We start from the raw sequence: 25,566 nt of genomic DNA, 5'->3' as shown, positions 1-25,566 counted from the left end.
TGTCTTAATTATCAAAGTGTCAATGAGAACATTGTAGAGCAACATGCAAAACTCCCGATACAGCTTTCTGTTGCTGAATACGCGCTACATAAATGTGTTTTTCCGAGTGTGAAAGGTGTGAAAGGAGCCCGCGAATACACGCAGATTTGCCGCGCGACTGGCCGCTCGAGGCACCTTGCGTGTATTCGCGGGCTTCGTTCACACTCAGAAAAGCACTTTTATGCAGCACGTATTGACCCATAGAAAGCTGTATCGGGATATTTGCATGTTGCTCTACAATGTTCTCATTGACGCTTTGATAATTAGGAGAGTACTTCTCGAGTTAGACAATTAATTACAATTAGCTAATCAAATCTCAGTAACGAAAAAATTACTGCCAGCTACTCCCCTGCACTGGAAACAATACGCACTAGGTTTGCTTCGCGCAACGCTATTGCTCTTTTTTTAAATCGTGCGGCGTGATAGCTGGGACACCCTGTATAGTCTGTTGCGAAAAGCAATTTCCACTAGATATCATATAGAGGACATTTGTATCGCCTTAATAAGAAGATTTATAAATCGGTTATATATCGACGAGAGGGAGAGACGTTTAGTGTATAAGTCTTTTGGCATTGGCTAATTGCCTTCATTATAATAAAGTCTAGCAAACAAAAAAGCTGGTATCAAAGGCATATATAGTGCTAACAATTTACGAAATTTTGGATTCGCGCAAGGTAATTGACAGTTCATACCAATAAATAGAACACTAACATAGCTTAGCCATTTCTTTTGGGCGAGAACGCTTTCTTCTTGCTCGTCATTTACATAAAAAATGTCACAGTTTCGCCTAAGGGCGAAGCAATGAATGCGATAGCAACACAGAAATGTCATACGAAGTAAGGTGAGCGGCTTTGGTAGCAATATGAATTGTAGTAAACATGAGCTGATTAAGTAAGCAGGTGTGCTGCGGCGTACAGGGTGTTTCATTTTAGCTGAATGAAATTTTTTAAAATTGCCTGTGGCAGATAGCAACATTATAATCCTTGATCTGAGCTACTCTATGAGGCGGCCATTACTTGCACGAGAAATCAAAACGCCTAATTGAAGAATTAACATAATTACGCTAATTAACTTTGAATTAATTTTTTCGGCACGTCTTTCAATCTACGAATTATAGCCGCTGACTTCGCAAGGCGTATCCACTTGGAACGAATTCTCAGGACTAAACTAGTTTCGAGATAATAATTTTCAAAGTGTCTGACAAAATGAATCAAATCAATTTATTCTCCAGTTTACATGCTGGATGGTCATTTTGGACTAAAAGCTGCATACGTAGCTTGACGTGACCCAAAAGACCAGGCAAGGCAATAATACAGCAAACAGTGTGCGCACATGTACAATAATTTACATATATTTATTCCTCGTGGACGAATAGCTATGAACGGAAAGACAAAGAATATTTCCGTCACGGCGACTTAACAGAATTGGAAAAAGTTTTAACCGAGTGAATTTTAAACAACACTACAAGAGCAATACTATCTATACAAAACAATACAACACTAGCTATAAAACATAGCATGAGACTGAATTTTTGCAAGATTAACATTTGCTAAGCAAACGAAACAGGATGCACATTATATACTCAGAACCATGCATACACGAAGGCAGAATAATAATCACATCAGATACATTACAAGCGACCTAAGTATTAGCCGAGTTTTTTCTTACTGACATTATCGACATTTTTGTATTTCTTCAACGTGAATGGTAGGTTATGCATTAACGACTGATGCTTATAGAGTGTTCTGAAGTATGGAATTGACCATATCTCAGGATTTCTTGTGTTCGCATTAATGCGACGACGCTCTAAGGAGGCTAATTGTTTTATGTAGTTCCAAGCTAATTCTGACATGGATGGCCTAATGGATGGTCGAAACGCCTAAGTGAATATTTAACATAATTACGCGAATTAACTTTTTAATTAATTATTTTACGGCCCATCTTTCAATCTACGAATTAGAGTCGCTGAGTTCGCAAGGTCTATCCACTTGGAACAAATTCTCAAGACTGAACCAGTTTAGAGATATTCATTTTCAAAATGTCCGACGAAAAGCATGGGCGTTCCAGTTACCTTTTTGAGGAAAACGGTGTGTTATGCATTGAAGCACAAATGTGACTGGTTTTAGCGCTAAAATAATGCAATAGTATATACACCGGTAACAGTGCAATCGCAAAAGCGGTAACATGGAAATGGTTTCAGGAGCGGTTTTTTCTATAATTAGTTTTTCCTTACGCGGAAACGATGTTCGTTTTTGTGGAAAAGAAAAAAATTAGCCTAGCCTGCACTGGCGGCGCAATGCTAAAGAGACAACGGAGCTGATGGGCACCTAGCTAGTCCTGACTTTTGGGCTAGGCTAAGCGCTACCAAGTCATCCCCAGCATTTCCCGGAGTTTATTTATTATTGATTGATTATCGATTAGCTATTGATTGGCTCTCGATTGTCTTTCACAAGATATTGGCCACGTATTTGAGCTAGGCTAAGCACTACCAAGTCATCCCCAGCATTTTCCGGAATTTATTGATTTTGATCGATTATCGACTAGCTATATGATTGACTATCAATTGCCTATCGATGACTGACTAAGTTTAAGTAGTCCCCACCATTCTTAGCTAGACTTATCTAGGCTCAGCTTCGCTAGTTCACAGGTGTATGTGCCATTGCGCTTGGACCCTTTCTGCACCGCTGCAAGGATCGGCCCACATTTTTGGATTCAGCAGACACATTACGCCCGGTTGAAACAGCTCCGCTGTTAAAAATTATAACCTAATCTGTTTTAATATTTGCTTTGATAAGATACACAGTCATCTGATAAGATATACAGCCAAGAGAGCGGTGTGGATCAGAGAACAAACGGGGGTAAATGATATTCTAGTTGACATTAAGCGGAAAAAATGGAGCTGGGCAGTCCATGTAATGCGTAGGATAGATAACTGATGGACCATTAGAGCTACAGAATGGATACCAAGAGAAGGGAAGCGCAGTCGAGGATGGCAGGAAACTAGGTAGGGGGATGAAGTTAGGAAATGCGCAAATTGGGATCAGCTAGCGCTAGACAGGGTGATTTCGAGATCGCAGGAAGAGGCCTTCGTCTTGCAGTGGACATAAATATAGGCTGATGGTGATGATGACAGTCATCTTGCACGTGTCACTTCAGCTTGGCACAGAATGCATTGAACCATGCAATGCATAACGGTCACGTGTGCTCGAAGGCCTATACTTAGGCCCTTTAATGAGCGGGCCCAAGTCTGGCCCGGGCCCGTGGCTTCACGCCTGAGTCCGGCCCGGGCCGGCGGCCTGAAGCCCGAGCCCGACCCGGGCCCTCGGCTTTAAGCCCGGGCTCGACCCGAGCCCGCGGACAAACGGATCGGACGGCCCGGCCCGCAGGCCGGGCCGGGCTTTCGGGTCGGCCCGGGCCCGTGCAGTGCTCTACAAGCGACAGCGGGCGCTCGTCTGTGAAAGACAACGCCGACGCAGGGCTGATCAAGCGGTGCGCGCCCGAGAAGCTCAAGTTACACGGCAGAGCAAGTAAGCTAATTGCAACGACGTGAAGGCCCGAACAAAAGCTGCTCGCCAGTGTCAACAGGCCAACCTCCAAGCCCTGGCCCGGAAAGCTCAAGGGGAACGCCAGCGTTGACAGACGAATCACTGCTCCTCACTGCTCCTCACTTCCCCAGCTTTCACCTTGAGTGGAACTGCATTACCGCGCAGTTTACTATTGCATTTGGATTACATTGTCATTATATTTACCGTCGAATTTACCATTGCATATTTTTATTTGGCCTTTACCTTTTTCTCTCTCTCTCTCTCTACACCACAGCTTCCTTATTCCTCCGACCTCGCACCATCAGACTTCCACCTCTTTTAAACAAAGAAGTCATTTTTGAAGGGCAAACATTTTTCACATGATGAGGCTCTGCTTTCTGAATTCACAACGTGGCTTTTGGGGCAACCAGTCAACTTCTTCAAGTAATGGGCTTACAGTTGCATAAAGAGATGACAAAAGTGTGTGTCCCTAGATGGCATCTATGTAGAGAAGAACCAACAACTCTGCCGACATTCGTTGCTGACAGTCCACAAGAAGTGGGTCAGGGGAAATCTTTAATGGACGCCCTTGTATCCTTCCCATTCCAAGCACAAGAGGCTCTCAACAACTGTTGGTCGTTATTATGTGCTTCGTGTGGATGACGTATCGCATGGTAGATAAGTGCCTGTTACTTTCAGGGCTGCTGAATGTCAGTGCAACTTATGTTCAAAAGTTACGTTTGTTGCGCCAGCGTTCTGAGCTAGAAATAGCTATAAGTAAATAGCGGGTTAACAGTTGTGCTGGAGTAAGACCACGGAGTAAGATAAGACAGGAGCGCCGACTCTGCTCGTCTGGAAGGGACACATTGTGCAACGCCGGCTCCTGCTTCACAGCGTGTTCGCCAGACGCTACGAATGAAGAAAAACTCTGCAGCGGAGAGGAGCAAAGACGCGGGGACTCTCTCGCGGCACCTGCTTGTCAGCTGCTCCGCGCACGCCCTGACGCCTGTAGCGTGCATATATAGATAGCTCTTGCGGTTCACGGAGTGACGTTAGCAGGAGAAACAAGTCATGTATCATTTTATTTAATTTATTTTATACAGGCCAAACGCACGGCATTTGGCAGGTGGCCTACATGGAACTTTACAAGGCACAGGAACAGAAAATAAACAAATTACGGAAACTAAGACGGAAAGAAAAACTATAGCAAATGGTAAGGCGATATAACGGCAGTTCGGGTGGTCTCAAGCAATGACAGACGACAACGAAAAGAAGTTTTTATGGAAAAGCTGACGTTTATCACTCTTTTTTATCTGAGCACGCATCGAGTGCTAAGATGCTTCGCTTGCTTCTTTGTTTCTCGTAGTGCTTTTTGTGTCGCCCGGTTCTCTTGTGAGCAGAATCGCCACATTCTCATTAAACATAATAATTAGGAATTCCTGCCAGTGTTTCCTGCTCATTATTTCACAAGAGAAGCTGTGATTATGTGTCAGCATAACTGGGAGAATCATCTCGAAGGCAAGGCTGAGAATTTACAGGGTAGCCAGCCGGTATTTACACTGGCTAACCTCCTTGTCTTTCTTTCCCTTTCTCTCTCTATAAATTACGGCATGTCTCTGGACAAGGAAAGGAAGCTGCACTGTGTGTAGTTGTAGACAAATTTAAATTGAGCTCCTCTCGCCCTTCCGCATTGGCGTCTTCTGGTTCCTCCTGGCATTCAGCATCATTGAGCTACGCCAGGCTTCCCTAAACAAATTGAAGGAACGGCTCCGCTTCGAAGTCGAGGAACTTTCTTTACATCTAGTAGGACATCGCCTTTGTCTTTTCTGAAGTAACTATCAAAAATAAGCTGCTTCTCGAAGTGTCGCGCACATATTTTGTCCATTGCTTTAAGCGCTCGCTTATTTTAGGAATTTTTTGACGCCGCTGGTGCAGTAGTTGAAGATCAGATGGCGAAGCGAAGAGCGAAAACTTCTCGCGTCCTTTGCCATAACCAGATTTACAGCCGCGAACACAACAGTGTCCCGTTGCTCAGTCTCTTCACGCACAAGTATCAAGACACCTTGTTCAGTCAGGCATGAATAAACATACTGCAGACATGGTAAACAAAGCGAGCAAGACCAAAATTTTGCACCTTCGCTTCCGCGCAGATGTAGAGTGAAAAACAAGTACTTCTGTCGTGTCTTTTTGTACAGCATCATTTATCGTCTGTTTCCTCTAAAGACATCTAAAAATGTTTCGTATGCATGCATAAAAGCGCTACCGCGTGTTTATTTGCGCTTTATTATTTGTGCGCACAATTTTTTTGTGTTTCCCTGCTGTCAAATTGAGATGGCAGAGGGTCCACGTTTGTAGCAGACGACACGCTCTACGGGTGCCGCGCTGCCCGTTCTGCGCCGCCGTCGCCGCCGGTCTCCGCCACTCAGCGCATGCGCACATGGAAGCAAGCTGTTGAGTGTTTTTCACGCGCCTCGACAGATGGCGCTACGCGATGTATAATTAGCGTTGCACGGTTTGTCCCGAGCGAATGCGTTGCGCGGCGGCGGAGTCGGCGCTCCTGTTTATCTTACTCCGTGAGTAAGATAAGGTCAAGTGGTTTGGAGAAAAGTCACTTTTGTGCCCTATTATAGGCCATGTGGTCACACGTTCTTCGCGTGTGATTGCACGACTGCACTTGTTGTGGTTCCGCTGCCAAGCGCCTACAGCTGCTTATAACAAAGCGCACCTGCTGCCCAACTTCTGACTTAATGCATTAGGCGTACCATTGTTCTATCTTCATAAGCTCTTCTCTGCCTGCGAAAATGGACAATCCTCAAGACTCTGACTGCTTTTGGGATTCTGATTCGGGGGCGGGTTCGGCGTCAGGCGTCACTTTTTGGCAGCTGTTAGGATTCTGGCTCAGGTTTATGTTTCGTAGTCAAGCGTCACACAGAGGGTCGCTTGCCTACGACGCCGGAGCACCTAAAATCTAGAAGCGGGCGTGCGCTATACCGGGACGTCGACTAAGGTGACTAAGAGGACCCATGCCGTCATCCGTCGCTATCACCAAGAGTTGCTTGTTGGTGAGCAGATGAGGGTGGGAGGTTGACGCAAACGAGAAACGGGTTTAATTTACATATTTACAACTCGCTCCATGGTTATCGGAGCACACTACATGTCGGAGCACTTTAAATGTCTGAGCAGACACCGCACACACTACTCAAGATGTCCGCTTTTAAGCAGTCGTTTTTCCCAGGTCATCAGATGAATCAGATGAGGAAATTCGATTAATGTCGCGGCCAATTAGAAGGGTCGAACTGCTCGCAGCACTCAACGGATGATGTCAGACCATTTCGCCGGAGTCGACCTCTGACGTGGCGCCTTCGCTCCCGCATATTACGAAAAGAAGAAGCAATCGGGAAGCAGCACCTGACGCCGGTCACATGATCGGACTCTGGCTCCTTGCAGCAATTACCTGGCTCTCCATGAAGGTTACCTTGGGCTGCCTGCAGGGATTGCGGTTGCACACAAACATCGCCAGATGACAGCCGCTTGAAAAACGCGGCGGCTTCGGCAGACAAGTTTAACAATGACAACGACGTCAAGTTTGTTCGAACAGAGGCTCTTGACTGCTTCGCAAAGTTTAGGCACCCTCCAGCTAGAAAGATGGGCTTGTCAGCAGATCAATGATCCCCATGTCCTGTCATAACTGCCCCTAATTTCTCTATAGAGTCTACTAGACGATAGGCATACTCCAGCTAAAGCAAATTCCAACAGTTGCTTTCATTTCGACCATCATTATTGTCAATTGAAAAATATGCTGAGCCTAACTATTTATTCTCTTGTTTCAGCAAGGTAGCCAGGTTTGTCTGCTTTCCGCCAAATTTTTCGGGGCTGCGAGTACGAGAAATCAACGTTGATATTCGCTTTAAGCCATTGAATGGTTTAAATGCACTGTCATGCAAAAGGGCAGAGATACATTTAGGAAACTCCTGAACTCACAGTTTCTGTCCAAAAAACAAGTCATTCTGTATGCCATGCTCTCTATTTCTATGTAACATCACGCTGACTTGTGTTTCCCATGCATGCTTTACTCTAAACGTTTTTTACGCGGTGTTTGATTATGTGCACGTATAATGTGCTTGGCAAAATGTATCCGGTATTTTGTACAATACCCTGAACTGTTATTTCTGTTTATCTGAGTATTGTTAGTATTGTTTTTTTTCATACATTGAACTACACATTTTCTTACATGATGTTCGATATGTGTCCGAGCAATATGCCTGATAAAATTTAGCCTATGTTTTGTACGCTACCGCATCCTCTTCATTTGTAACCCTTTTTTCTGACGATGATTTCCACTCCTTTTTGTGGTCCTCGACTTTCGGCATCTACGTGTAAAACTGTCTTGCAGTGATGTCCCCCTTACCCAATGCTCCTCATGGGGCCTGTAAGTTATTTCGAAATAAATAAATAAATAAATAAATAAATAAATAAATAAATAAATAAATAAATAAATAAATAAATTCGATGCACACTTACGCACTGGGAAACTTCAGTTATTTCTTACTTGTATTGTAATTTTATTTTTACGCTGAGCTTTTTTCCTCCGGTTTTGGTGTGGTCGTAGCATGGGGACGATGTTATTTAAGGAGGCCGCATTGCCACATGTACGTTTCGACGGTGAACGTTCTACTCCTGGCGGCCCGGGGGGGCGCAAGGAGGGAGGGGTGTGTTCTACTCCAGTCCGCTGTATCTTGTATCTTGAAAGCTATCTGCGACAAAGACACAGCCCGCCGTGTGCTGTGTTTTCGTGGCTTAGTTGCCGTTCATGCGACACGCCGAACTAAGGTCAATTCACTCATTGCTGGTGCCGCGCTTCTTGACTCCTGCGTTTTGACAGCGAGTTCCCGCGGTCATCGAGGGAGATGTGTTCATGTTTGCGTGTGCGACCGTGTGCGACCATCATGTTTGTTAATTTAGTTAGCTTGCCTATGTTTACAATTATACGGCCGATAAAACTAATACGGCCACTAATTTGCTGTCGCGAACGATGCCTCGCCTTTCTGGCGAAACTGTGACTTTTTTTTTTCTCTCGGTCAGGAAATGTTCTTGCATTTTTACCGTCACTGCACCTAGACATATTGCTCCGACAAGTGAGAGATGGGGACGCAGATAGTCATCGTGAACGGCTCCGCGCAGCCACACTCAGGCGCCGCAGGATGTCGAGCAGCACCTATAAATGCAACATCGAGATTTAAGCAAGGGCCACGCAGGGCTGGCTGAACGAGGACATCGATGCGGGCCATGCTACCGACACAAGGCGTTAACACTTTACTCGTGTACAACTTTACGTGGCAATGGAGGGAAAGCTACAGGAGCGTAGTTTCAGCACATGCACTACTGCACCAAGTATATACCACAGGAATCCGACTGCACTCTCGCTTTCTTGGAACTGCTACTGGGGTAATCAGTCAAACTTCCATTTCCAACGGTTTCGCAATTGCGCAGAGGTAGAAAAGAAAACCAAAAAAGTCAACTCATTGGTGTATTTGTCTTACTTCGCGGATGTACATAACAATTGAGATAATATTTTCACTCCTCCAGCCTAAATGACGCTGATGGGATTAAGGAAATTTATTTTCAGGAACGCTCTTGTGCGTGCTTTGCACATAACTTCATTGCCACAGAAAGTTACCCGCGAGTACAAGCAAACACTGCAGTCACAGAAGCTTCCACACTTGTCTTTGCCCTTTACATCAATACGTATACTGTGTTGAAGTAGGCACCTTACGCAGTTTCGTCCACAGTTTGTAGCAAGTGGGCGGCCACATAGTGCGAAAGCTACGCGACTCTCGATTTCTTACGTAAGAAGGGCAATAAATCTTAGTAGTTTTCAAGTAAAACGACACCAGCGCCTTTACTTGTATATGTAGTCTCTTGCGTTTCAGAACCTCCACCTTTGTAGAAAAGGCGAAATGTCCGGAGACCGTACGGGGGAATATGTTTCGGGACGCAGCTGCCGCTCCGGCAATGAATCGCTGCCTGTTAGGCAGGCCTTATTCTCGTTGCGAAAATAAGGCCTTGCGTGAGCACTTCTGCAATTCATCACAAACTTTAAACTATAAAAACTTCTTTTTTTCAAAATTCACTGTTTAAAAACTTATTATTAAGCCGGAAAATGGAAATGACATGGTTAATCGATGAGTTGATTGAAACAGGGCCCATAATCACAAATAACTCTTACGCTATCATTGCTTGTAAGCGAAAATTGCAGCCATTCCTGATGCTTTACATTTTATTAGCAAAGGCGTCCGGTCAACGTTAATCGTCACTTATGAATCAAAACCTTTGTGAATTCGGCCGCAGGTCTCGGGCTCGCAAAAAGCTCTAACGTAAGAATTGTTCGCAAGAGCAAATACCATCCAATGCTCTCGTTGGACATATTGTTAGCGTTCGCGATCGGCAAATATCACAGAGCTCTTATAAACAAAAAGCTTTGCGAATTCGGCCCCAAATGGTTTCAAACAGTCTTGCTCGTACCTCAAGCAAGAAATTTGTGAACTCACAGTTTGGATGGCAACATACCTCTTATAAGTTGACAAAGACGTCCAAGAGATTCCTTTCTGATTTCTGGTGTTTCGCCGAGCTCGAGTCTTGCTGCTTCCTGGAGATCCATCATTTGCAGCTTGCGAGGGTTGGTTGCACCTCACTGCACTATCATAACAAGAGCTGCGACCTGTCACGGGTGATGGTTTTGCTTTAGAAAACTGCGGCCTATTTCGCTGCACTCCCAAGCTCCACAGCGCATATATTGGGCTGTGGTCTTCCAATACGTTTTTGTACTCTCAAATATTAGGCTGCATTCACTTCACCTTGAAAAGATGAGCGCAATTCTTCGTGCGTCGTCCCACTCAGGTATGTACAAATGAAAACTTGTTAATCACTGGCTAACTTGCAGCCAAATTACCTGAACATTGAGACATTTGATTGAATTTGCTGGTCACGTGCCCACAATAGTTTCTTCGGTTCTGATATGGCCATCTATGCATTGTGTTAGCCTGTAGAATACTTGACACCATAACGATCACCGTATGGCAAAGTCCTCGACTAAATTGACTTTTTCATAGTCCTAACATGGATTCCTGCCAACTGCAGTTATTGGCTTCCTACTCCTCGATACATTGGGAGACTCCCACGCCATGTAATGTGGACAACAAACACCCATAAATCTTGTAAGACCTTCACAGAACTGCAATGCAACCTGAACATTTCCTGAATATCCCTTGGCAGCATGGACAGTTCTATTTTTTTGAGCAATTGCACTCCGAAAACACAACGACATGCCTGGAGGCCATAAGTATATGGGGCCTCCAATTATTATTGACAGTCGCACTGCCCGATGCGGTGCTTTCAGCCAATGGGCTTTGTTTATGCAGAATCTCGGGCAGCACGGGACTGTCATGGACGGATAATCGAAGAGGCGCACTGTTTGCAGCAGAACTATTCTAGTACACTGTACTCGAGCACCACTTTCTTTGGCAAAGCAGGAAAAGCTACAGGGGCCGTCAGCTGCGCTGTCCGCTGCAGCGGCTTGCGACGCCTGTTGGCTCAATCGCCGGCTGTGATCGGAGCCGTCAGTGGACGGCACGCCATTGTGAAATGTCTGTTCCTCGCAGTGACAGCTTTTATTGACAAGGTTCAGCTACATGAAACGACACCTGCAGGAACACCTGCAAGGACACGTGGTCTGGGTGAAGTCTATATACCACTTTCTCGCTCAAATGTCCGTCACTTATGTCCTGAATTGTTCTATGTGGCAAGTTGGACGGTCACACGTCGAATGACTAATGACACGCGAAAACGCACCGTGGGTTTCCTGTCTTCGCTCTCCTGTCAGCACCTGCAGTATGCTGAACACATCGTCATCACGGGGCATCGGTGCGGGGCGCAGCATCGTTCATCGAAGCAGAGACGGCACCGCAGCAGCCATATAATTTAATTTGTTTCCCCACGTAGGTCCTTGAAATCATGGGTCAATTTCGTCTCCAACAAAGATGAGAGTGAATGGACAACTGGCTGCTCTGCAGGGGCCACACTGACGATGACGCTACATGCACTGCGGCAGCAATATATCGACTTACGCAAGGTTGTCGGCCTCACTTAGCAATGACGACGACCGCCATTCGGACGGCCGACAGCATAGTGACCAGCCCACAAATTCTGCAACTGGCTATTCAACAAGCGCGCTGCTTCCTCCACGTCATTCGTTTGCGAACCCACGTGAACACGTGTCTGGTCAGTTGCAAACACCGAGGTGCGGCACTCGTCTGGCTACGGTTTTTGGCACTCGCTTTTAAGTGATGCCAGAGCTGAGTGTAATTAACTATGTCACCGCAAATATTAATCCCGTCGTTGCTGTCACGGGTCTTTCTGTAATTAATAGGCACAGGTAACTTATCAAAGCATAGAAGTCAAAAGCAAGACTTTGCTGTCAGTGATCCTTTAAGTGAAACCAAGCGACTAACACAATCGTGTTACAAGTAGTATATTCTACGTAACAGAGCAGTACTGGTTCTTGCGGCCGAAAGTTGTGAAAAACAACGCTGACCAAACTTCCGAATATTTCTGTGACTGTTCATTACGGATGCTACGGCATCTCACTGCTCGTAGGCAGTGACATGCCTGTTGCGCTACGGATGTTCGGAATAAATGCGGTTGAGATCGTAGAAACGCAATATTTGCTCCACTCAGCCAGCGAATTTTCCGGCTTTTTGCATGGTACGAGGATGCAATGTCCACTGAGCGTCCCTCTACTGGTGCATTCAGCTATTGCTCCAAGCTAGCGTAGTTATAAGCACAGGCTGCAGCTTGCGCAGTGTCAAAAAAAAAAAGAAAACAGACATCCGAGTGTTTGTCCTTCGTTACATGCTACGCAGCTGTGAAGCCTACGCGCCTCAATGAGCACAAAGAAATGCGACTGGCGCAGTAAAGCACAATGTGCAACCTCAACCTGATGAGTAATAAAGTTACTCTTAAACAGCGCAGATCACAGTACGTGGCAAAGGCCACATGCTCGAATTAGGCGTTTTGTTCACTCAGGGTTACGCACGTGTTCACGACAGCAAATTTATCAACTCACCGGCGGCGGACGAGAACAGACCGGTCGCAACAACTATCGATCGGCAAACTGCGACTTCTCGCATCGCAGCGGTAGACAGCATATTTCTCCTTGCCACTGATTTGAATTCTTGGCACACACAGCCATACATACCGGCAAGCAAGAGCGCGCCGTTCATACCGCGATGTTACGTCAGTACGCTCGTGTGCAGGCTTGTTCGATGTTTGTCGAGCTCTTCGTTTTCTTTCTCAAGGTTAATTTACGGCTGCCATTCGCAGTACAGGAGAGTTAAATGTGCCACGAAACACATTTCTAAATAATCATACAATGACCTCAGCACTGGAGCAGATCGCCTCACGAATCTCCTAACGCTAGAATGTTTTGAATCCTGAAAGTGCACGTGAGGTTCACCACCACACGGCTTTATCTTTCAGAAGTAGTTATCGCACTGATGCACGACTTTGTTTCCTTTCGTCTCCACTAGCTTGCAAGAGAGCAACAGCCCCGAGGCCCCGTCTGAAACTTACGTCACCGTGTCTCGTGGCCTTGGGCTTTTTCACTTATTTTTTCCGTTAGGACATGTTGGCCGCTACTTCTGGTTCAGACGTGGGCGGCGCTTTCTCGTCGCGACTACGTGATAAGTACTCGTACGGGCAGCGGTGGCGTTTCTTCTTTATCTATTTTTGCCGCAAGGTGCCCTTCGTGCGCAACTCTTGGAACAGCTGACTAGCCATGCTACGCCAAGTGGTCGTATCGCCAGGGTGCGGAAACTCTCTATACACTCCCTTGGGACACTCGGTCCCATGCCGATACGCTGGCGGTTGCAGGAGCATCACCAGACCATATTTATGTCCACCGCAGGATGAAGGCCTCTCCCTGCGATCTCCAATATAGGTGACCCGTAAAACGAGCAATCGCAGGGAATTGTGGGGCGCACCGTCTGCTAGCAGCTTCCGGTTCGACGGATGCAGTGGCATCGGCGGCCATGCCTGGCGCACGTGTCTTTCTACGCGGTTTCAACTGTCAGTCGTGCGAAGCTTTCCGTCCGCTTTGATGACCATAAATTTCGTACCATTCATGCAGCTGATTTCTAGGTTTCAGTTCACTCTGGGCGCGATGATGACGAGCCAAGAAAGGCAAGGATATGCTTTTATTCATAAAGGAACTCTGGTTTTCGTTTCGGCGGCCTTATTTGTTTCTGCCAGGTTTAGCTCTACGACATTTGCCGTTCCTTGGACGCACCGTCACTGACTGCTCTGCCTGCGGGTCAGTAAGACAGGTGAAGAAGTTATCGTTATCCGATAATTTATCAAGCGTATGGAAGCATTACTTAGAAAATCGGGTGCTGAGGCGATGGCTACAGCGCTGCATGCTGCTCTGTGATGGTTGCTAAAAACCGATATCGTCGGTACAACGGCGCAGCCAACGCTGAAAATTATAACTTTGTGCGCTGTCAACGCCATTTCTCGGTGAAAACACTTGGTTAGTTTGAAGTGGTACGTAGTTAGGCGTTCTCGCTTTTTTGTCAACAATGGCCGTATCGCCGTTATATTACGGCGGCGCATTATCTCTATTTGTGCAGAAGGAGCTAAGGTGGGCTAGTTGGTTACGAGTATTATGTATGTATCTAGCTGTGTCCTGCTTAAATTCGTGCCGTAAAACCTCGCTTCCTAATACCTCTATATGTGCATGCGAGTACTGAAATATTTCTGGTTGCCTGAGTCAATGTTAGAGAAAGAAATATCTTGGGGAATCGTTCTGTGTCGGCCCTTACACAGCTAATCGCCGCCTGATAAGTGGCACTGTACGTTCATTTTCTTTTTGTTCACGGATCGTCTTTGCCTTGTTAGTTTTGGAAGTGGAAGCCATTCCTTTGATGCTTGTGCACAGCTGACTCAGCAAGGGTTGCTGCAAGGCAGTAGTTACGTACATTTGCCTTTAACGCTTGAATTTGTGCAGCCAATGGCTGAACAGCCGACGATAGTTTTGCTAGGCATCTGCAACCGGGTAATCTTCGAGTGGGACAAAGCCGGACTACGAGCGCAAGTGGCTCAGTCAGCTAAGGCGTTGCACTGCTGAGCACGAGCTCGCGGAATCGAATCCCGGCCGCGGCGGCCGCATTTAGATGGAGGCGAAATGCGAAGACACCTTTGTGCTTGCGTTTTAGTGCATTTTAAGGAACCCCAGGTGGTCAGAAGTAATCCAGAGCCCTCCACTATGGCGTGCCTTATAATGAGAACTGGTTTTGGCACGTAAAACTCCAGAAAGAAGAACGGACTGCAGGCGCATCAATGGACTTGAACTGCGAAGCGCTGGCGGCGGCTGCGCTGACTCGAACCGGAAACAGCTAGCAGACGGCGCATCCCAGAATCCCTCGCTATGTTACGGGTCACCTATTACCCCTGTCTTGCGCTAGCTGATTCCAACTTGCGCCTGCGGTTGCCGGATATCGAAGTGCAAATAATTCCCAAACAAAACAATGCCCCCATGACGTTAGTGATGACGTCAGAAGGCAGAGGGCGCTCAGCTAGGAGGAGGAGTGTTACCGCGGAAGCCCTCCTTTCCCACTTCGCATGCAAGCGGGCTGTGTTCGTGCTCTCTTGCAGGTCCGCAGGCAGTGCGGCCACAGTGACGAAGCCGCAGGGCAGAACTCGCTGAAGTTTGCCATCTTTAAGAAGCGCTTTCTCTGTGCCCCGCTTACCTTGCAAGCTACTATTCATTTTTTAAATGACTGGGGCATCGCTAGTTTACACCAGGGCCAAGCAATTATAATGAGAAATATTTATATAGGAAACCATCGTTAACTAACAATATTCGCTGTTAACATGTTGCAATTTCGTCATTTCGTGAAAGTAGTCGCTCTAAAATTCCTAACTTGTTCAGTTTAGGGCTACAGTTCAACTAGTCCGCAGATACAGTGGGGGCTAGCATAAAGAAATTAACTTCCTGGCACCATCATTCGTTCATTTTGTTCATGTGCTGTAAAGGGGATCAACTGAAACCGATTCCCAAAACTAAACACAAGTAAAAGTTGAACGTTTTTCTTTTAACAGCTGAGCTGTTTATGCCGAGCGTAATCTGTCTGTCGAAGAGAGAAAACTGCGCGGAGCGATGACGTCACCTTGCGTTGCCTAGTAACCGCCAGCGCAGTTGCGCGCTCGCTTCGCCCGTCACAGACACGGCTCCGCCGAGCTCCCACCAGCTGTGCGCTACTGCGCATGCGCCGTGACGTCATCCCGGTGCGTCTGCGCTTGCCGCCCGTACACTGTGCATAACTTTCGCCCCACTTCCCCTACGACTTCGCCACCAGCTTCGCACTATTGCGCATGCGCCACGAGTCAGGTGTGACGTCACGGCCAACTGTGCATGTGCTCCTTCGGTCCGTATGAAAGCCGGTGCGTGGCAGCGGCGCGCCACATGTGGAAATGGGGAGACCAAGGAAGGTTCGCACTGCCGAGGAAGAAGCCGCTTACCTAAAATCGCGGCGAGCTCCTAAGCGAGACTGCCAGCGTCGACGCCGATTGGAGCCATCACGGTTAGCCGAAGAAGCCGCTGCAAAACGACGACGGCGAGCCGGAGACCTCGAGTACGTCTAGCGAGAGAATGCTAGGGAACGGGAGAGAAAGCGTCGGCTCCGAGAAGATCCCGACGTGAGAGAAGCTGAGAACGAACGATACCGTGCCCGTAAGTCCGTGGGAGGTGCGAACGGCCGGTTCCTGCGTGAGTTTTTCTCTCTCTCGAGTTGCGACATCCGTGCCGTGTCTGCGATCGTCTGTGGTTCAACACGAACCTCTCTGCCCTGAGCTCGGTGCGTAGCAGCGACAAGCGTGTGCTCGGACTGCAAGTGCTTCGCGAGGCGTTCCCCGATTACACGGACCACGAGGAAATGTTTATATGTCGGACATGCGCATGCGCCGCGATGCTTGCCTGTCCCGCGTGGCGGGTACAACGAGGACGGCGAGAAGGATGACTATGGAGACTGTGTGATTACTGAAGCGGTGCGACTTGGCATTTGCTTTGCATCGCTTTGCAGCACTACGTAAAACATGGCAATAGTTCGTATAACATAGCATCACTTGGCATTACTGCGTATGACTTAGCATTACTTCGTATAGCCAGGACCAGCTAGGAGCCGATCAGCTCCGCTGTGTCTTTAGCCTTGGGCCACTAGTGCAACCTACCCAGAATTTTTTTTTATTCACAAATTTCCTAGTGGAAAAATACTAACCTCCACGCAGTGTGAAAGTGTCAATTTGCAGACGCAATTTTCATTCACAACTGAAATTTGTACACAATAAGAAATCATAGATTCCTGAAGATCAAAATCGATGCGATAATTATTAACCATCACGGCTGTCTTTCTTTTTTACTTTAACCTTGACTCTATATGTCGACAAAGTAAAGAGTGAACAAAATCTATACCTCAACAAACACGCACTCAAGGCCATCATTACAATTATTACACCGGCAGCAGATGGGCTGCTGTCATGACGAATGAGTCGAGCGACACTGCTATTGTCAGTCACTCAAGCTTGCACAGAACTGGTCTATTTATTCACTACATCCTCAGCATTTCGGTGTCCACCCCGAAACTCAAGAGAACAATTGGAGAAATAAGGCTCACGGACTGGGAGGCGTACAGGCAGTACTCCCCACCTGAAAGCGTTATAACGGACATAGCGGAATGGATGCAGCACCTCCGAGACGCCCACATCCAAACCACCAAAACCATCCAGCGCATGGTCGAGACGCCCGAAGTCGACCGCCGGCTCTTACACCTGTGGGAAGCCCGTGAGGGCCTCCTCAAACGGTCGAAGCGACAGCGGTTAAACCGGAAACTCCGTCTACGAATCGCGCATATAACAGAAGAGGCCAGAGATTACGCGACCGAGCTGACGCAGCAAAATTGGGTCCAGTTTTGCACCTTGCTCAAGGGTACCCTGAACACGGCGAAGACGTGGGCTATCCTGCGTGGCCTGATCGAGCCCGACAAGGCCAAATCGCCAACCAGTCGGACGCTTCAAGAAATCGCTCACAAATTCCCCGGGAATGACCAGGATCTGATTGACACCCTAAAAACCAGATACCTGGGTAGCGACCCCATACGACCCTGCCTCCTAAAAACGAAGGGAACAAAGACCAGAACTGGACGCTCCGATCACGGAGGAAGACGTGTATGCCGCGGCACGAGCCTCACAGCGCAACACTGCTCCCGGGGCCGACAAAATCACCAATGCCATGATTAGAAACCTGAGCCCGAAGCACATCCTGGACTTGACCGAACACCTAAACGAGGAACTCTGGAGCAAGGACCACGTACCGAACGAGGGGAAACACGCGGAAGTCGTGACCATTCCCAAACCAGGCAAGAAGCCAGCGATCGACGCCCTACGTCCCATCTCGCTGACTTCGTGCCTCGGCAAGCTGTACGAGAGGGTCATCGGAGCCCGCCTCCAAAACTACATAGAGGACGGTGACCTCTTCCCGCACACCATGCTTGGCTTCAGGCCGGGACTATCTGCGCAAGATGCTTTCCTAATCCTGAAGGAAGTTCTCAAGGGCATCTCGAAGGGAGGAGAACACCTCCTACTCGCACTCGACCTGAAAGGGGCCTTCGATAACATCTCTCACGAGGCCATTCTCAAGGGACTGAACTAGCGCACTGCACGGTTTTTTCAGCCCGAGCCCGGCCCGGGCCCGTTTTTACGTTCGGCGGCCCGCCCGAGCCCGATCAAAACTTTTATGCCGAGAGTCGGGCCCGGCCCGGGCCCGGAAATAATCTACGTTACCCGCCCGGCCCGGCCCGCCACCCCTTTACCTTAGGCCCGAGCCCGGCCCGAGCCCTGCTCGAAACTGGCCCGAACCCGGCCCGAGACCGAAAAATACATGTTTTTCAGAGTTGATACGCCCGAGAATAACTCGCTGCACGTTACATGCACACCACCAGAAAGCCCGAGCCCGGCCTGGGCCCGCGTCAAGAAACCCGAGCCCGGCCCGGGCCCGGGTCAAAAAGCACACGCCGTGCCCGAGCCCGTGAAAACACTGCTCTACCCTGCCTGGCAGTGGGCCGGGCCGGGTCCGGGCTTTCGGCTAAGCCCGAGCCCGTGCAGTGCTCTAGACTGAACGACATCAGCTGCGGAGAGCGCATCTTTAATTACGTCAAATCGTTCCTGACGGGCCGGACGGCTACCATCGGAATAGGCCAGACTCGATCGGATACGATCGATGTGCCGAGTAAAGGAACGCCGCAAGGGGCGATAGTCTCCCCGATTCTCTTCAACATCGCCATGCTAGCACTGACCAAAGAGCTGCGGAAGATCCCAGACCTAGGTTACGCCTTATACGCAGACGACATCACGCTCTGGGCCACCAAGGGCTCCCTCGCGCAAAAGGAGGCGACCCTTCAGGAGGCCGCGACGGCCGTGGAGAGACTTGCGGCAGCGAGCGGGATGCGTTGCGCGCCCGAGAAGTCCGAGGTGATCTGGGTGCATGGAGGAGGAATCTACAAGTCACCCGGCCCTATCGAACTCTATCTAGAGGACCACAAGATCACGGAAAGCAAAAAGACTAGGATACTGTGTTTTTGGATCCAGAGAAACTTGAAAGCCACCCACACCATCCAAACCCTAAGGTCCACCACCAACCAGATCTCGCGGATTATCAAACGAATAACAAGAAGCCGCAAGGGAATGCGAGAAGAGGACACGCTCCACCTCGTACAGGCTCTGGTGATCAGCAGGGTAACGTTTAGCATGCCGTATCACTATGACTCGCTAAACAAACGCGACCAAGAACAAGTCGATGCCATCATCAGAGGCGCGTATAAAACGGCCCTGGTTTCCCAGTTACCACCTCAAACGAGAAATTAGCAGCTCTCGGGATCCACAACACCTTCGCTGAGCTGTCGGACGCGGTTATGGCTTCGCAAAAAGCCAGACTACAAAACACGGCGGCGGGCAGAGCCATCCTCCACCGGACCGGAACGGCAACGGAGCTTCGTGCCCTCGATGGGCAACGATCACTCCCGCCCGAGGTCAGAAGCAAGATCACGGCGAACCCCATACCAAAGCACATGAGTCATGAACTCCACGAAGGACGACGCAAGGCGCGGGTCGACAGACAGCGCCGTCAATTCAAGGGTGACCCGTACGTAACGTACGTGGACGTGGCGGCGTACCCTGCAGGGGGCCTCTTCGTGGTAGCTGCCGTGAACGGGAGAGACAACTCCTTAACCCTCGCGGCCTCCGTCAGGGCAGAGACCCCAGCTGCGGCTGAGACCATAGCCGCGGCGCTAGTAATAAAGCAACATGACAGGGTGGGCAAGGAAGTTCATGTCGTTACCGACTCGCACCAGGCCTGCCGCAACTTTACCAACGGACGAACAGCGGTGCTGGCGGCTCAGATTCTAGGCCCGAGGCTGCAAGAATCCCATCAAATCACGTGGACGCCAGGTCACGCGGGACTGGAGGGGAACGAAAGGGCGAACGCCTTAGCTCGAGCGCTAATTAACTGAGCGGGGCAAAACAAATCGTCTGATCAATCCCCACCCTTTACCTTTGTGCCCCTGCCATTAAATTACTGCGACCGACTCGAGATCCAGCGACTCAACCGCAGGATTTATCCTCCCCCTCACAAAAAGCTCAGCACTGCAGAGGCAATAGCCCTCAGACTTATCCAAACAAACAAACATACACAGATACAGCAAAATATACCCACAAACATATCGCGGCATCTGCCCCTGGTGCGGCGACACACGCCGCACATCTCGTGCGGGTGCGGGGGCAAACGTGAACATTTAAAGACGCCTAACACGTCGTTTGAGCGGTGGGAGGTACAGCTGACCGGCGATGCCCTGGCGGGACAAGAAGCTCTCGTCCAGCAAGTACGTCGAGCAGCCATGGCCAGTGGAGTCCTGGAATGAGGACACCACCCACTCGTCCTCAAGATCAACTCGATGGTCTAAATAAATGTTTTCTCTCTCTCTCTTCATGCAAAATGAATACCTGCTCAGAAAATAGAGTAAAATACTTGTGCTTACCTGTTGTCATTAGGCAACCTGAACAATTTCGCAGAACTGGAAATCCCAGTGTTAGAACACCACACCGTCGCACAAGACATGTGGTATCCCGATTTAGCCATGTTTTTCTAATGCTTGGTTGGCCTATTTTCCTGCGTCTTCCGTTCCTTGCACGCCTGATCAAGCTTATCTGTCTTATCTTTGCCATCTTCATACTTGACACGACAACCGAAGCAGACAACCAAGAGCGATCTGACTTGTGATATCACTGAGCTAGTGGCAAGGGTGAGCGGAGGCAAGCTCGACGGACCCACGAAGACAACCATTTCCCGCGCATCGCCTGATATAAAAGTACCAAAAAGAGAAATTAAAAAATAACTTAGGATTTCCGGCAACAGGTAGGAGTGCGCATGTTCCTTAAAACCGAAACTGGCACTCGCCTTCCAGGGGTTGGTTTCGCCCTGTAGATGAAAGATGCAGCCGTTATACGGCAACCCTTCGGGTAGTTGTAAATCCTAGCCTCAGCGAAAATTTACAACTTTCGAGTGGACTAAGTAGGGACGGTGAGGTGACTGGAGACGACGGACCCTGTCAGCGACAGGATCCATTAGTCTGTGCATGAAACAAAGTTGTTGGCACAGTCTCCTTAGTCCTACCATGTCAGTATTTACAATAATAAAGGTGCACTAGTTTCCTGGCTAACAAGGCTACCAATACAGCTGAGGTACTATGAACGTTAGGGCCTGCAACAAATCTAGGAAAAATTTGGAAGACGCTTAAGCTTCGCTTTCAAGAGTGGAATGCGATAGCATTCAATGATCCCGGACTGCTTCTGACGGTTCCCGACAACTGCAGCTTATGCAACCTTAATTGTTACCGGGAAACGCTGGCGCCGAACGCTATGCACGAAGACGAGCTTTCTGGTAGAAACGCGGCCTCTTGCGTGGGCCGATCCCTGAGATAGTGCACAACCGCGCCAAAAAAAGTACATCATTTTCAGGTTTCGTTATGTTTCGCACTTTTAATATTTTCATCTGAGAAGATTTAACATAAAATGCATGCGCTGTGGGTGTTATGTTTCATGGCGTTTGTTTGTGGGGTGTCATTCTCAATAGCTTTGTCAAGAATGTAAGTCAAGGTATCAGCAACATTAGTGGTAGAATGGTGTGGCAATATAACCCGCATATGCCGCACGTCATATAGCAAGGCGTGGAATTCTGAGGGTCTTCGTGGTTGGGGATGATTTTCTCCGCCGCGGACGCCAATGCCAAGATCGACGGCGAGACCGACGCCAACGCCAGATTTTCTGCGAAACGGGTTCCTTAACGCTTTCGCGTTAAAATGTCGAAAAGGGAACAACCTTTGCGTTTATGACACTGCAACAGAAGACGAAAGGGAAGAATGTGCATCCAAGCTGTCAGGCATTATAAAAAGAAAATCTGGCTTATTCAACGTCATGCGCTAGAAAAACTGCAAGAGTCGGGACCCTTAGTGGTCTGACTGGGTAAAGTCGGGAATCGGGACTTCTGCTCAAAATTCGGGCCGGTCCCGCTAAATTTGGGATGGATGGCATCCGTGTCCTCACCCCGTTTCGTCAACACGTTCCACCACGGGCATGCACACAACGCGCAGATGGGCAAGAGACATCAACGCATGTGTGGTCTGAATATGTAAATATCACGCCGCCGCTCATGGCATCGCGGGAAGCACGTTGTGAGCGGAAAGCTTATTTGTCTCAATGGTCACCTGGCTTCTTGCCCTGCTCGGGGCAGCGAAACACTATCTCACGCGTCAGCCACCTCGCACCCAGCCTGTAAGTTGTACAGTCAAACGTTAACGCAATGTTCATTCACTAAGACATACAAATGGTTTTACATTATGGTTGTGTGGGAAGGAGTGGCAAAAAAGAAAGGCAAATAAACGCCTGACAATGTACCGAAACCCGCCCTAACGACGAAATTGCCCAGCACAATCGTCTACTACATTTCCACAATATGTTAACGGAAGAAGCGCACATAATTTTACACCTACAAATAAATAAATAACATAAAAATAAAAAAGCACACAATTAAACTGTAATTCACAAACTCCTTGTAGAAATAAAATGACAAAACCTTCATCTCAGCAATACGGTCCAAAACACTTGAAAAGAACAGCAAATGATAACGCAGACTATGAGATTAAATATAACATTGCAACACTTGTGCGTGCCATCGTGTATCGCACCTATGTAAGTAAGACCCTTCTGGAAAGAGAACAGGTCACAAAATATCAACAATATTCACATCTGAGGCGTGAGTAGATAAGCATGCATTCTTTTTAAAAACAGCTACGGAGTGGCACTCTCCTACCATGCTGGTAATAAGATGATCTGTAATACGTAGCTTAGGAATCATGTCTAAATTTTTGCCTGCTGTAATTTGGTCCGGATTCTCTCACTGTAATAGGTCGTGTGTAAGCACCGCTATGAATCGGTTGGATTCTAGACAAAAGAATTAATTGCGGCACAAGGAAAAAAAAAGGAAAACGGAGAAGGAGATAGGATAGGGCGCCCTATCCTGTCTCCTTCTCTGTTTTCCTTCTTTTTCCTTGCGCCACAATTCATTCGTTTAGCTATGCACCAACTCGCCAACGCAATACCTTGCAAATGGATTCTAGAAAATTTTCGGAAATCAATGTCCTTGGACCATGGCCGTACGCATCCATGGTACAAAAAGCCACAAAAGCGTTGTTGCATTACTTGAAGTCGACAGGTCTTGGCGACAGTTTGTAGACTCGGTGCGAACCTTCAAATGCGCGAGAAACTGTGCTCTCCTCTATCGCCTCTCTTTCTATCTTTTCCCTATACCTCCTCCCACAGTGCAGGGTAGCAAACCGGACGTGCGTCACGTTAACCTCCCTGCTTTTCTTCTCTTGTATTTCTCTCTCTCTCTGTTGCATCACACTGAGTCGCGCTGTATGTGCGACGGCGCACCTTCGAAGACAGCCAGCGGGAGACCGTAGTACGGAAGCTTCGTTATGCTGCCTACTTATCATTCTTCGTATTCTCTTCATGCACAAAATAATGTGTTCCGTAATGTAGACATAAAATAGCCGCAGTTTTTCCGGCAGGCGAAGCATAGATTGCGATAGCAAATTAGTAGACAGCCATACGAAGTAAGGACAGTAGTTTAATCGGCTGTATAAACTTGTAAAACTCGCTTAGTATCTAAATAACAAGCAAAGTGTCAGCGCGCACAGGCAAACATGAACACATCACACTCGATGACCGCGGATGCTAACCTATCTTCCTAATAACCAAACACGATTAAGATAAATCGATACTGTGCGGAACTACTATTATTAGGAAGTGAATTTTTACTATTCGCTTTAAAGCAACAGCAATTATATGGACACTCCAAGGCATTTGTACCATCTCCGTCACCGTGATGTTCCGTAGAGATTCAAAATATGGTAACATCGTCACCGCCCGCCGTGCATTTATGTGCGAATGAAGGTTGCGAGGGTCTGCCGACCATCGCGGCTAAATCTTACGCGCACGAGGGAGGAAGGTGGCGGGGCGGCAGCGCGCCATATTCTGTCGCGCACGAGGCATGGGGGCGAGGGAGGGGGGAGTTGGGGGGGGGGGGGGCGTTCTACTCAAGCGATCTGCGACATGGACAAACTATGTCCAGAGCCGGCAGCTTCGTATGCGCTGTGCTTTCGAGGTTTAGTTCGCATTGCAGCGAGAGACAGCAGAAAGGTCAATTCGCTCGCTGCTGCCACCGCGCTCCCTCCAGCGTTTTGACAGCGAGTTTTCGCGGTCATCGAGCGAGATGTCATGTTTACCTGTACGCGCATGACACCGTGCTTGTTAATTTAGTTAGTAAGCAAAAGTTTGCAAATTTATACGGCCTATAAAACTAATATTTACTTCGTATAGCTGTCTACTAATTTGCTGTCGCAATCGATGCTTCGCCTTCTGGCGATACTGATACTTTTTTTTAATTATACTTGTTAGATGGAATGTTCAACCTGCAGGGTGAAAGAGCGCCCATGGCATGTATTTTTACTTGAAATTTTATGCTTTAGAACCAGTATCGAGAAATAAGTTCAGTGCGCTTGTCATGAAATGCATTGCTGTTTCAGCAAGCAGTTTGACATAACACATTTTCCACAGTGAAGAAATGCATTGACTGGAACAGCAATGCATTCTGGGGCGATACTTTGCATATTTACTGCACTTGCGAGCGCTCATGCAGTTACTGCTAAACACCGTCAGATGCTCCGTAATGGATTTCGAAAACGCAAAAGCAGGCGCTAAACACGACACCAAGTTGAACGCGGTCAGCTGGTCGCCGCTGTCGTACATTTACCTTCGGGCCAGCATACTGTTCGAAGTGACGTGCCCAAATATATTTTACGTGCCAGAATATTCCATGGCAGCTGCACGAAATATGGTCAGCAGTTCCTCATTAGGAATGATATTCATAATATTGATGTGGTACCGATTCAATATTACTAGCCAGAAAAAATGAACGCCGTCACAATTAGTTACAGTGCTTGACGGGTCTACCTTCGCTCTGATGCTTGTGTCCACTGCATAGTTCTATGACTCCAGTCAACTTTTACTATTTTTGCCTTAGATTGATTTACCATTCTCCTACTATATTTTATTCAAGGCCTTCGGAAGGGTGACTACGTTCAAAAGTAGTATCTCTATATAATATTTTCGCCCGATAACAAAACATGCTGAATAGTTCCTGAGATATTTCAAGACGCTACAGACTAACAGTGGTCATCGGCCATTTTTCTCCGAAAACACCGTGTTCAGAAAATAACATATCCATATATATGAGCTCCAACCGCAGTGCCGAAGTGTTTTGTATTATAAAATTTATTTATAT

General features: G+C 47.9%; 1 protein-coding gene across 2 annotated transcripts in view; it reads right to left on the bottom strand.

The window, feature by feature from the left end:
* The window catches only part of LOC119450573 (alpha-tocopherol transfer protein-like), a 107,339-nt gene extending 94,633 nt beyond the window's left edge, over nucleotides 1-12,706 (bottom strand). Inside the window, exon 1 of one of the 2 annotated variants that reach the window (XR_007466474.1) lies at nucleotides 12,685-12,706. The gene's annotated coding sequence lies outside the window, so the exon portion shown is untranslated. Of the gene's footprint in view, nucleotides 1-10,130; nucleotides 10,272-12,684 lie in introns of those variants that run through there. The other variant, XR_007466475.1, reaches the window with a different exon arrangement.
* Between the last annotated feature and the right edge of the window lie 12,860 nt (nucleotides 12,707-25,566).

The sequence above is a fragment of the Dermacentor silvarum genome, chromosome 4, assembly GCF_013339745.2.
Source record: "Dermacentor silvarum isolate Dsil-2018 chromosome 4, BIME_Dsil_1.4, whole genome shotgun sequence".
Lineage (NCBI taxonomy): Eukaryota > Metazoa > Arthropoda > Arachnida > Ixodida > Ixodidae > Dermacentor > Dermacentor silvarum.
The sequence above is the reverse complement of the archived record's forward strand: the minus strand, read 5'-3'. Positions and strand labels throughout refer to the sequence as shown.